Source organism: Rhinoraja longicauda, chromosome 32 (genome assembly GCF_053455715.1).
Source record: "Rhinoraja longicauda isolate Sanriku21f chromosome 32, sRhiLon1.1, whole genome shotgun sequence".
In the NCBI taxonomy this organism is placed as follows: Eukaryota; Metazoa; Chordata; class Chondrichthyes; order Rajiformes; family Arhynchobatidae; genus Rhinoraja; species Rhinoraja longicauda.
Window position 1 is genome coordinate 28,209,161 of NC_135984.1, and position 13,189 is coordinate 28,222,349.

The 13,189-nt window shown below is 48.9% G+C and overlaps 1 protein-coding gene across 4 annotated transcripts in view; it reads right to left on the reverse strand.

Annotated features, from left to right (window-relative positions):
• Window positions 1-5,534, reverse strand: part of LOC144608710 (transmembrane protein 107-like) — a 53,565-nt gene extending 48,031 nt beyond the window's left edge. For 3 of the 4 annotated variants that reach the window (XM_078426733.1, XM_078426731.1, XM_078426730.1), the window contains exon 1: window positions 5,313-5,476. The gene's annotated coding sequence lies outside the window, so the exon portion shown is untranslated. Of the gene's footprint in view, window positions 1-5,312 lie in introns of all 4 variants that reach the window. The other variant, XM_078426732.1, reaches the window with a different exon arrangement.
• Window positions 5,535-13,189: the final 7,655 nt, after the last annotated feature.

Below are 13,189 nucleotides of genomic sequence, written 5' to 3' on the forward strand. Positions count from 1 at the left end.
AATTTTGTTGTACCTGTTGCAATGACAATAAAGGAATTCTATTTCTATTTCTATTTCTTTATTATTAATTTCTCTTCCACGGTGGAACGATTTAATATAAATCTGATGGCAACTTTTTTTCGCATTCATGGTGGTGGGTATATGGAACGAGCTGCTAGAGGACGTAGTTTAGGATGCGACTAGAACAACATTTAAAAGTTACTTGGAAAGATATGTTGACAGAAAAGATTTAGGGGGATATGGGCTAAACGCAGGCAAATGGGACTAGCTCTGATGAGGCATCTTGGTGGGCATGGAGGAGTTGGGTCAAAAGGCCTGTTTCCCTGCTGTATAACTGCCAAACCATCATTGAGGAACAGACAACTGAGTTAGTAAGAAAGAACTGCAGATGCTGGTTCAAATCGATAGTAGACACAAAATGCTGGAGTAACTTAGTGGGACCGGCAACATCTCTGGAGAAAAGGAATGGGTGAAGTTTCGGGTCTGAAGAAGGGTCTCGACCCGAAACATCACCCATTCCTTCTCTCCAGAGATGCTGCCTGTCCCGCTGAGTTACTCCAGCATTTTGCATCTGCAGACAACTGAGTGAGATTTACTTCTGAACATAATAAGAAGCATCCAAATGGCAGCAGAGAAAAACATTCCCTTCCAAAGCATATTTGATAAAAACTTCCCATGGTACTGAACAGAAATGCAATCAGATAAAAGGATGAGGAAGGTGGGAAGATCACCAGGGAGAATGGCGATGGGGGGGGGGGGGCAAGGGGGGAGGGGGATAAGTCCTTGGAAGAGTGGATTTGGGACGTTGGTGCGAGGTGCTGGGGGATCCTGGTCCCAAAGCTGCTCTCCAGCTCCTACATCTGCTTCATCTGATGCATAGGTTTATGATCAAACTCCTGCTCCAACCCACACAACCTCGATTCCCATCTTATCCCTCAATTTCTTAATTTCAAGGATATTTTCCTATCCTCCCCAACTCCCTTGATCTAGGGACATGGTCATACAGCACTGGTCTAACTTGCCCATCCAGACCAAGATGCCTCATCTATATTAATCCCACCGGCCCATATTCCTCTAAACTGTTCATATCCATGTACCCGTTCATGTCTTGAGTACCTGCCTCAACCACCTCCTCCAACAGGTCATTCCATTTCCCCACCACCCTCTGTGCAAAAACGTTGCCCCTCAGGTTCCTATTAAATCTTTCCCCTCTCACCTTAAACATCTCACTATTGCTCACCTCTATAAGATCCCCCTTTCATCCTCCTGCGCTCCAGGGAATAGTTCCAGCCTACTCAGAGGTCGAGTCCTGGCAACATCCTCATAAATCTTCTCTGCACTGTCTCCAGCCTAATCACATACTTCCAATAACAGGGTGACCAAAATACCACATTACTCTAAATTTGGCCACAACATCTTGTACAACTGTAACATAACATCCAAACTTCTATACTCTGAAAAAGGTTATCGTCTCAAAACATCAACTATCCATGTCCTCCAGAGATGCTGCCTGACCTGCAGAGTTACTCCAGTACTTTAGGTCCTAAACATTGAAAATAGGTGCTGGAGGCCATTTGGCCTTGGAGCCAGCACCACCATTCACTGTGATCATGGCTGATCATCCACCCAACTTTGCAACACCCAACTTTCAGTTCTATACTCAATACTCTTACTGATGCAGGCCTTCTTGACGCTCCAATCTACTTTTGAAGCTATTTTGAGGGGTCTATGTACCTGTAATTCCTGGATCCCTCCAGTCTACAGCACTTTCCAGGGCCAGTCTTTCACTATGAATGTCCTACCATGCTTTGACTTCCAAAAATGCAACATCTCAGACTTATCTGCGTTAAACTCCATTAACCATTTCTCTTCTACATGCCCAGCTGATCGATATCCTACTGATAAGCATCTTCACCATTTACGATACCACTCATTTTAGTGTCATCTGCGACTTATTAATCATGCATTCTACATTGTCATCCAAATCATTAATACAAATCCCAACTTGCAACGGGGCCAGCACTGATCTCTAAGGCACACCAATGGTCACCATACAAAAAATCCTTCACCATCATTCTCTGCTTCCTTCCACAAATCAGTTCTCTATCCAGTCAGCTAGCTCTCCCTGGATCCCATGCAATCCAATCTTCCAGAGCAGCTTCTCATGTACAACTTTATCAAAGATTTTGCTGAAGTCCAAATAGACATCTTTGGCTTTGCCCTCATCAACTTTTACAGCTATTTCTTCAAAAGACTCAAACAATTTCATAAGACACGATCTCCCATGTGGAAAACCATCGCTAAGCAGCCCGTCTATGCAAATGCATATATGTACCTTTTCCCTCAGAATCCTCTCCAGTAACTTTCTACGACAGTTGTTTAGCTGATGGTCTACTGTTCCCAGACTTTTCCTTACAGCACTTCATAAACAGAGATATTAGCTATCTCACCTGTGTCTGGTGATGTTTCATATATCTTAACTAGGATCCTGCAATTTCCTCTCCAGCTTCCCAGATTGTCATCGGACATATCTGATCAGTTGGAGATGTATCTACTTTATAAACTTTAGGACATCCAGCAGCACCACCACCATAACATGGCCTGGTATCAAAACTATTCTCAATTCTTTGCTTTTCCCCACCTCCCTTCCCATTGCTCCTAGGAGCAGTCCTATTTGTTACCTGAAATTGACTTTATCCTGGGAGATTTCTCTGTCTTATCCCGTTCTGTGATAGCCTAGAACTACTAAGAAAAGCTTACCTGCCGCGATCCTGGGAAAACTTTGCGTTGCCTTCTGCCCCTTGGTCTGTAGAATAGTTGCCTAATTTACCTCAATTCCCTTGAATCCAGGCACACATGACTACTTTAACCTCACCTCACAATCCAGGGGAGATTACTGGGCCTTTACCCCGCATCCCCAGACCTCAGAGCTTCCTGGTCTTTACTCCATTGCCCTGGATCATGGTGATGCACTTCGTCCCAAGAACTCTTGCCTGGGCCTTGATTATGTTCATGTTCGTAAGTGATAGGAGCAGAATTAAGCCATTCGGCCCATCAAGTCTACTCCGCCATTCAATCAGGGCCGATCTATCTTTCGCTCTCAACCCCAATCTACTGCCTTCTCCTCATAACCCCTGAAACCCACACAAATCAAGAAACTATCAATCTCGCCCTTAAAAATATCCACTGACTTCTGTGGCAATTAATTCCACAGATTTACCACCCTCTGACTAAAGAAATTCCTCCTCATGACAATAGACAATAGGTGCAGGAGGAGGCTATTCGGCCCTTCGTGCCATTCAATGTGATCATGGCTGATCATTCTCAATCAGTACCCCGTACCTGCCTTCTCCCCATACCTCCTGACTCTATCCTTAAGAGCTCTATCCAGCTCTCTCTTGAATGCATTCAGAGAATTGGCCTCCACTGCCTTCTGAGGCAGAGAATTCCACAGATTCACAACTCTCTGACTGAAAAAGTTTTTCCTCATCTCAGTTCTAAATATTCTTAAACTGTGGCCCCTTGTTCTGGACTCCCCCAACATTGGGAACATGTTTCCTGCCTCTAACGTGTCCAACCCCTTAATAATCTTATACGTTTCGATAAGATCTCCTCTCATCCTTCTAAATTCCAGTGTATACAAGCCTAGTCGCTCCAGTCTTTCAACATATGATAGTCCCGCCATTCCGGGAATTAACCTAGTAAACCTACGCTGCACGCCCTCATCTTCCTAAAGGAACGTCCCTTAATTCTGAGGCTATGATCTGTGGTCCTAGACTTTCCCATCAGAGTAAATATCCTCTCCACATCCATTCTAAAAATAGGTATTTCACTATTCTCTGTTTCTATGACCCCCCTCCCCTTGTAAACGTCAGGGAGTACAGGCCCAGTGCCATCAAACGCTCATCGCGTTAACCCACTCATTCATGGGATCATTCTCCAAAAATCCCCACTGGACCCTCTCATGCGCTCTCGAAATAAATGCTAAAAACATTGCACTTGCCTTCCTTAATATCAATTAGACATAAATTAATTATTTGTGAATCCTGCACCAGCACTCCCAAGTCCCTCTGTACCTCTGATTTCTGAATTCTCTCCCCATTTAGAAAATAGTCTACGTCTTTATTCCTGCTACGAAAATACACAACTCCACATTTTGCTCCACTGTATTCCATCTGCCACTTCTCTGCCCATTCTCCCAACCTGACCAAGCCTGTAGAGTAGTCCCTGTTTTCTCTACACTACCTGCCCCTCCAACTCTCTCCGGATGACCTGCGAACATGGCCACAAGGCCTTCAATCTCCTCATGCAATGTTGGCAGGTTGCCCGAGGCCGTGTGCGGTGTAGAGGGGGAGTGAAGGCACACATGAACTGGAGGGACAGCTCACAGACCGCCTGCGGACCTCACTACCCAACTGTATGAACATTAAAGTCTCAACTTCAGGTGATCCCCTCCCCTCACCTCCCCCACCTCCCCTCCCCCACCTCAGCTCACCTCCCCTCAGCTCCCCTCCCCCACCTCACCTCCCCTCCCCTCCCCTCAGCTCACCTCCCCTCCCCCACCTCCCCTCCCCTCCCCCACCTCCCCTCCCCCACCTCACCTCCCCTCCCCTCAGCTCCCCTCCCCTCCCCCACCTCACCTCCCCTCCCCTCAGCTCCCCTCCCCTCCCCTCACCTCCCCTCCCCTCCCCTCACCTCCCCTCCCCTCCCCCACCTCCCCTCCCCCACCTCAGCTCACCTCCCCTCAGCTCCCCTCCCCTCCCCCACCTCCCCTCCCCCACCTCCCCTCCCCTCAGCTCCCCTCCCCTCCCCCACCTCACCTCACCTCCCCTCAGCTCCCCTCCCCTCCCCCACCTCCCCTCCCCTCCCCCACCTCACCTCCCCTCAGCTCCCCTCCCCCACCTCCCCTCCCCTCCCCTCCCCTCCCCCACCTCCCCTCCCCCACCTCCCCTCCCCCACCTCCCCTCCCCTCCCCTCCCCTCCCCCACCTCCCCTCCCCTCCCCTCCCCTCCCCTCCCCCACCTCCCCTCCCCTCCCCTCCCCTCCCCTCAGCTCACCTCCCCTCCCCTCCCCTCCCCTCCCCTCCCCCACCCCCTCCCCTCCCCTCCCCTCCCCCACCTCCCCTCCCCTCCCCTCCCCTCACCTCCCCTCCCCTCCCCTCCCCCACCTCCCCTCCCCTCCCCCACCTCCCCTCCCCTCCCCTCCCCTCCCCTCCCCTCCCCTCCCCATTCTCCCGCCTCCGGAGAGGACGCGCCGTTGCCCGGGCAACGGGCCGCAAATAGCCGATTAACGCGGCCGAGCCCCGATCTCACCCCCAGCCGGAGGCCCGGGCCTGGGCCTGGCCATTTAAGCACGGTCGTGGCACCAGTGCCCTGGCCCTGGCCCTGCCGCCCCGGCGCTTCCTCTGCCCCAGCCCGGTGGTCCCCGCGCCGCTCCCACCTTCCTCCCGCTCAGCTCACAGCCCGCGCCTGCGCACGGCGAAGCTGAGGAATGTCCGGGGTACTTTCCGCGGCGCGGTGCAAGGCGGGTGATCCGGCGGCCATTGCAGCATTGAGGGCCCGGCTGGCAGCGCCCAGCGCCTCCATGCTGGTACAATCAAGGGGGTGTGACGCATTCCCCGGTAAGGGGCAGTGTGAATTTTCATCTGCAATCGTGCAATACACAATTTTGTGATCTAAAGTGAACCCCGAGGGTCCTCACATGGGAGAGAATTTTCCCAGATAAAATAATGAAGAATACAAAGAATTCCTCAGCATCTTATTGCCTGAAGAATAACTAGGGAGAAAATAAGCGCATCAACAATGTTGTTTACGTGTGGAGCCACGGGAAACGGGCGAGCTCCGAAATATTCCTCTGATCAGTCTGAAGAAAGGTCTCGACCCGAAACGTCACCCATTCCTTCTCTCTTGAGATGCTGCCTGACCCGCTGAGTTACTCCAGCATTTTGTGAATAAATATTTCTCTTTGCTATTTACCTGGAGAAAAACATGGAAGCTGGGCAGCTCGGGGAACTTACCAATAATGCCGTGAAGAGAGTCCACATTACAGAAGAGGAGGTACCGGAAACCTTAAAACATTAACGTAGATACATGCCTGGGACCTGATCTTGTGCATTTGACCTGATTAAGGACTGTGGGAAAATAAGGTGATTGCAAGGCCCTGGCGAATTCATTTGCATCAACTGGTAAGATGCTGGAAGTTTGGAGGTTAGGTAACGTTGGCCTCTATTTCAGAAAGCCTGTAAAATAAAGCCTTGAACTACAGGCTGTGACTTTAACATTACTGGTGGGTAAGTTATTGGAGGGAATTCTGATAGTGTTTATTTTCATTTGGATAAGCAAGGACCGAATGAGTAATAGTTGGGACGTCATGTTTCAGTTTTGGATCAGACATTAGAGTGATTGCAGCTGGAATATCTTGAGCAGTCTGATTGCCATACTATAGGAAGGATGTGATTCAGCCAAAATGGGTACAGAAAAGATTCACAAGAATGTTACCAGAACTGGAGTTATAAGGAACGACTGGGCCAGCAGGGTCTTTATTTCCTGGAGCGTATGTCTGAGGTGTGAATAGTTGATCAGAGATAGGGGGTGGTCTGTTAGTCATAGAGTTGTAGTGTCGAAACAGGCTCTTCGGCGCAATGTCCACACCGGCCAACATGTCCCAGCTACACTAGTCCGACCTGCCAGCATTTGGTCCATATCTCTCCAAAACTATCTTATCCATGTATCTATCTGCTTCTTAAATGTTGTGATAATCCCTGCCTCAACTACTTCCTCTGGCAGCCTATTCCATGCATCCACCACCCTTTGTGTGAAAAGTAGGAGCGCGGGACACACACACACACACAAGGATAGTAAGATAAGATGAACTTTTGGTGAGCAGAGAGGTTGTAAATTTGTTTTTAATGGAAGTGTATGTAATATTTAGGGCATGAAAAACAATGATTCCAATAAAACAATCTCAAAATGTAGGTAAGGAGCACCACATATTAAAACAAAAAATTGTCTTGGTTTAATTTTAAAGTAAGAATATTAGTACATCTTAAAGCCTGAAGCTTCATTAAGGTTCATTTGAATCTTGGGGTCCAAGTCCATCATTCTTTGAAAGAGGCAACACATGTTGCCTCTTTATTTAATATCACTTGCTCTTCCATCCTGGATTCTATCGCTCCCCTTAAAATGAAAAAGCCTAAGCCCAAAGGTCGGCCGTGGCTCAATGACACCACCAAAGCCCTAAGAAGGGAGTGCAGAAAATCAGAAAGGAGATGGAAATGTGACAAGCTTCAAATTTCCTTCGAAATTCTGAGAAACAATCTTCTCAAATACCAGGAAGCAGTAAAGTCTGCTAGAGCACAATACTTCTCCGACCTTATTTCGAAAAACTCTCATAACTCCAAGGTCCTATTTAGAACAATTACCTCTGTCATATGTCCCGCCCCCAGTACCAGCTTAGTTGGGTCCCCTGCTAAGTGCGAAGAATTCGCTAAATTTTTCACCAACAAAGTTGAGAATATTAGAATGAACATTTCCCCTCCCACCCGTGACCTAGCTGTCTCACTAGTCTGTTCATCTAAATTGGACTGCTTCCAACCCGTCACTCTATCCTCCCTTGCAAAGCTTGTCTCCACTATGAAACCTGCAACCTGCCCCCTTGATCCTGCCCCCACTGCCCTTCTGAAGGATGTCATTGCAATAGCTGGTCCCAGCATCCTCTCTATTATCAACAGTTCTCTGGCCACTGGCACTGTTCCAACCAGTTTCAAGCACGCGGTGGTCCAGCCCCTACTGAAAAAACCTAACCTAGACCCCACCTTGCCTAGCAACTACAGACCCATTTCCAAACTGCCATTCCTGTCAAAAGTCCTTGAAAAGGCAATCCTTAACCAATTAGTGCCCTACCTGCACCAAAACACCATCCTGGAAAGTTTCCAGTCAGGTTTCAGAGCCCACCACAGCACAGAGTCTGCCTTGTTGAAGGTACACAACGACCTGCTTCTCGCCATCGACACCGGCGACTGTGCAATCCTGCTCCTTCTCGACCTCAGCGCAGCATTCGATACAGTGGACCACACCATCCTTATTGACCGTCTCCGGTACGCGGTTGGCATTGATGGCACTGCCCTGAGCTGGTTCGCTTCGTACCTCAAAGATAGGAGTTTCGCCATCAACATAGGCAGTTATTCCTCTGCTCCAGCTAGCCTCTCCTGCGGAGTTCCACAAGGCTCCATCCTAGGCCCCATTCTCTTCTCTCTATACATGCTCCCCCTTGGCCAAATCATTCAAAGGCACGGCATTTCTTTCCACTGCTATGCCGATGACACTCAGCTTTACCTCCCCCTGAAACCCAACAACCAGTCAAATTTAAACAGCCTCTCACACTGCCTTGAGGACATAAAATGTTGGATGGCACAGAACTTCCTCCAATTAAATGAGAGCAAGTCTGAGGTCATCCTATTCGGCCCCCCCGACTCCATCAAATTGATAACAGGCAGTCTTGGAAGCCTATCCTGCCTAGTCAAACCGCATGTCAAAAACCTCGGCATGATATTTGACTCTGCATTAAAATTTGATAAGCAAGTCAACGCTGTGGTAAAAGCCAGCTTCTTCCAACTTCGAACCATAGCTAAAATCAAACCTTTCCTCAAATTTGAGGAGGCGCTGTGAACTGTTTGCGTGCTACTGTATGTTTTCATTTTTTTTTTCTATTGGAACCTAATCAAATGTACAGCACTTTGGTCAACGTGGGTTGTTTTTAAATGTGCTATACAAATAAAATTGACTTGACTTGACTTGACTTGACATGTAGAAAGAGTGGGAAAGAATGCATGTGGTGCGCTGGCTTTCATAGGTCAAGCCATGAAAGTTTGAGTCCTATAAAGCTTCATCATGACATCCTGACTCTTACACTCAAAGAGTCAGGAAGTCATGAAAAGCTTTATAGGACTTTGGTTAGGCCGCATTTGGCATATCACGTGAGGTTCTGGTGGTCTGTTACAGGAAGGACATGGAGACTATGGAGCGGGTGCAGAGGAAGTTTACCAGGATTAGGGGATCATTGCTACAAGGAGAGTAAGGACAGACTTGGATTGCTTTCTCTGGAATGCCAGAGGTTGCAGAGAGATCTGTTGGTAGTATATAAACTTATGAGAGGCATAGCTAGGGTAGACAGTCAGAAACTTTTTTCCAGGATGGAAAAAAAAGATACTAGAAGGCATAGATTTCAGGTGAGAGGGGCAAGGTTTAAAGGAGATGTGAGGGATTATTTTTTAACATAGAGGGTGGTGAGTGCCTGAAATGCACTGTCAGGAGTGGTAATTGAGGCATTATGATTGTGGCATTTAAGAGACTTTTGGATAGGCACGTGGATATGCAGGGATTGGAGGGATGTCCAATTTGTGCAGATAGATGAGTTGGTCTTGGCATCATGATCAGCTCAGACGTTGTGGGTCGAAGGGCCTGTTCTTGAGCTGTACTGTTAAATGTTCTAACAGTTTGATCTAAGTGTTTTATGCACGAGATGTGAAACATATTTCTACTCTGATCCCATAAAGTAATTATTGCAGATCAATATAGATTGATAAATACACAAACTATTTATTGATCGGTCAGTAAGTTCTGCTGAAATATGGTATGCATCATCAAGAAATGGGATCTGATAATAAAGAGAGTTTGTTTCTAAATGCCAATAATTCAGTTCAGATGATAAGGTCTGAGGGCCTCAGGAAATGTTACAATGGGAGTTGGAATGTGATGTCTGCTTCTCTGAAAATATGTTTGTAGAGAAGGAAAACATTGAATGATATTAAGATATATAATTGTGTGATCAGTAAAGCACAGCTGGTTTATACAAGATACAAATAACTTGTGATGCTTTTAAAACAAAGAACTTTATGGTAGTGCCAACAGGATGTGCGGAATATGCAGAGCTGAGGTCAAATATTTACTTTACGGTGGACCTAAGATGGCGGTGCGTCCAGACGGCTTTGCACTCTCCAGATCGATGCAATTCGGAGCAGCACAGCACCGAACGCAGCTGTGAAAACCAGGTACTTAAAAAAACCCAGGAAAAGAACACCCAAAACTCACCACCAGTACGGGAAAATCCAGCACCGGCACCGAAATCCCGACGGTGCTAGCGGCGGCACATCCGGACACATCGACATCGCGCTCGCCAAAGCGCTGCACCCCACGCAAGGCGGATCGCTTATGGAGCCGCATGGAGCAGCCTAACATCGGACACGGCGGGAAAAACAGGTCACTAAATTTTCATTTAAAATCCACGACCCTTACGTCCACCGAAATCCCGACGGAGCTCGTGGTGGCGAGTCCAAACACAGCGGCAGCCGCAGCGCGCTCCCCAAGGCACTGCAGCTCATGGAAGGCGGATCGCACATGGAGCCGCACGGAGCTGCTCAACATCGGACATGGCTGCGAGAGGCTGGCTTGTGAGTACTAGAGAACCCTCACCAAAATCCCGACGGAGCTAGGCAGAACAGCCCCCTGGATCACCACACCGGAGGGAAGGAGACGGAGACGGAGACAGCGCAGGGAGAGGAAGCAAAAACGTGGACGGCGAGCGGGGGTGCAGGCCAGGCTACGGAGGGCTCCACAAAGACCATCCCTACCAAGCATCTTTCTCGCAAATGTACAGTCCCTCTCCAACAAGCTGGATGAGGTAAGGCTATGGATCAACACCCAGCGATCCCTGAAAGACTGCTGCGCGCTGATCTCCACGGAGACGTGGCTCAACGCGATGGTTTCTGACGGGGCCATGGAGCTAACAAACTGGTCATTACATCGGGCTGACAGAACAAAGGACTCCAATAAGAGCAAGGGCGGTGGGCTCTGTATCTACATTAACAATTACTGGTGCACCAACCACACTGCAATAGAGAGCTACTTTCTCCAGATCTGGTGTGCCTACTGCTTAAATGCAGGCCATTTTATCTGCCTCGGGAGTTTACTGTGGTCATCATCATGGCCCCATTCCCCCATAGGTTAATGCTAACCTAGCGCTAGCACAGCTGCACTCGGCCATCAGCAAGCAGCAGGATGCCCACCCCGACGGCACCTTCATTGCTGCCGGGGACTTTAATCAGGTCGACCTACGAGCCGCTCTCCACAAATTCCACCAGCACGCGCAGTGCCCTACCAGGGGCTCAAACACACTGGCCTTCATAACAAGAGGAGTTGAGTATAGGAGCAAAGAGGTCCTTCTGCAGTTGTACAGGGCCCTAGTGAGACTGCACCTGTAGTACTGTGTCCAGTTTTGGTCTCCAAATTTGAGGAAGGATATTCTTGCTATTGAGGGCGTGCAGCGTAGGTTTACTATGTTAATTCCCGGAATGGCGGGACTGTCATATGTTGAAAGACTGGAGCGACTAGGCTTGTATACACTGGAATTTCGAAAGGATGAGAGGGGATCTTATCGAAACGTAGAAGATTATTAAGGGGTTGGACACGTTAGAGGCAGGAAACATGTTCCCAATGTTGGGGGAGTCCAGAACAAGGGGCCACAGTTTAAGAATAAGGGGTAGGCCATTTAGAACGGAGATGAGGAAAAACTTTTTCAGTCAGAGAGTTGTGAATCTGGGGAATTCTCTGCCTCAGAAGGCAGTGGAAGCCAATTCTCTGAATGCATTCAAGAGAGAGCTAGATAGAGCTCTTAAGGATAGCAGAGTCAGGGGGTATGGGAAGAAGGCAGGAACAGGGTACTGATTGAGAATGATCAGCCATGATCACATTGAGTGGCGGTGCTGGCTCGAAGGGCCAAATGTCTATTGTCTATTGTCTAAAGTGTACACCAACATAAAGGACGCCTACAGAGCTCTCCCCTGCCCACCCCTGGGACAATCCGATCACCTCTCACTGTTTCTGCTGCCCGCTTACAAACCCCTCATCCGCAAGACCAAACCTGCAATAAAGACGGCCAAAATATGGCCCGAGGATGCCACCCTACAACTCCAGGACTGCTTTGATCGCACCGACTGGGACCTGTTTGCACAACATGCCACCTGTGGTTCAGAGGTAGACTTGGAGGAATACACATCCACTGTGCTCTCCGACATCAACTGCTGTGTGGAGAATGTCACAGTGGACAAGGAAATAAAGATGTTCCCAAACCGGAAACCATAGATGAACAAGGAGGTACAGAATCTGTTAAGGGCACGCAACAATGCCTTTAAATCTGGTGACACTTCAGCATACAGTGTTGCCAGATCAAACCTGAACAAAGGTATAGAAAGGGCCAAAGACACCCACAGGCAACGGGTGGAAGACCAATACCACGGACACGTGATGTCAGGGACATCACTAACTACAAGAGCAGCCCTGCCTGCCCCCACTGAGATGTCACACTAGCCAACGAACTTAACACCTTCTTTGCCCCCTTTGAAACTGGCAACACCACCTTGAGTGGAATAACCCCAGCCATGGCGGAGGGACAGGTCTTAACATTGAGCACACAGGATGTATAGCGAGCTCTGCGAAGGGTCAACCCACGCAAGGCTGCAGGCCTGGATGGAGTTCAAGGAAGGGAACTAAGGGACCGTGCGGAACAGCTGGCTGAGGTATTCACCAGGATCTTTAACCTGTCATTATCTCTGGCCACGGTCCCCAAGTGCCTGAAGTCGGCTACCATAGTGCCGGTGCCGAAAAAACCAAAAATCACCAACCTGAACGACTACCGTCCGGTTGCCCTAACTCCGATAGTCATGAAGTGCTTTGAAAGGCTGGTCCTCTCACACATCAAATCCAGCATCCCTGCCTCACTGGACTCGCATCAATTTGCATACAGGGCAAACAGATCCACAGAGGACGCCATCTCTCTGGCTCTTCACGCTGTCCTGACTCACCTGGAGAGACAGGGCACGTACGTGAGGACGCTATTCATAGACTATAGCTCTGCCTTCAACACGGTCATCCCCACCAAGCTCATCACCAAACTCCACCAGCTAGGCCTCAGCGCGTCGTTATGCGACCTGATCCTGAATTTCCTGATGGAGCGACCGCAGGCAGTGAGAATGGGCCCGCACCTGTCCTCCACTATCACCCTGAGTACCGGCACACCACAGGGCTGTGTTCTGAGCCCCATGCTCTACTCCCTCTTCACACACGACTGTGTTCCTGTATTCGACACCAACACCATTGTCAAGTTTGCAGACGACACAACGATGATCGGGCTGATC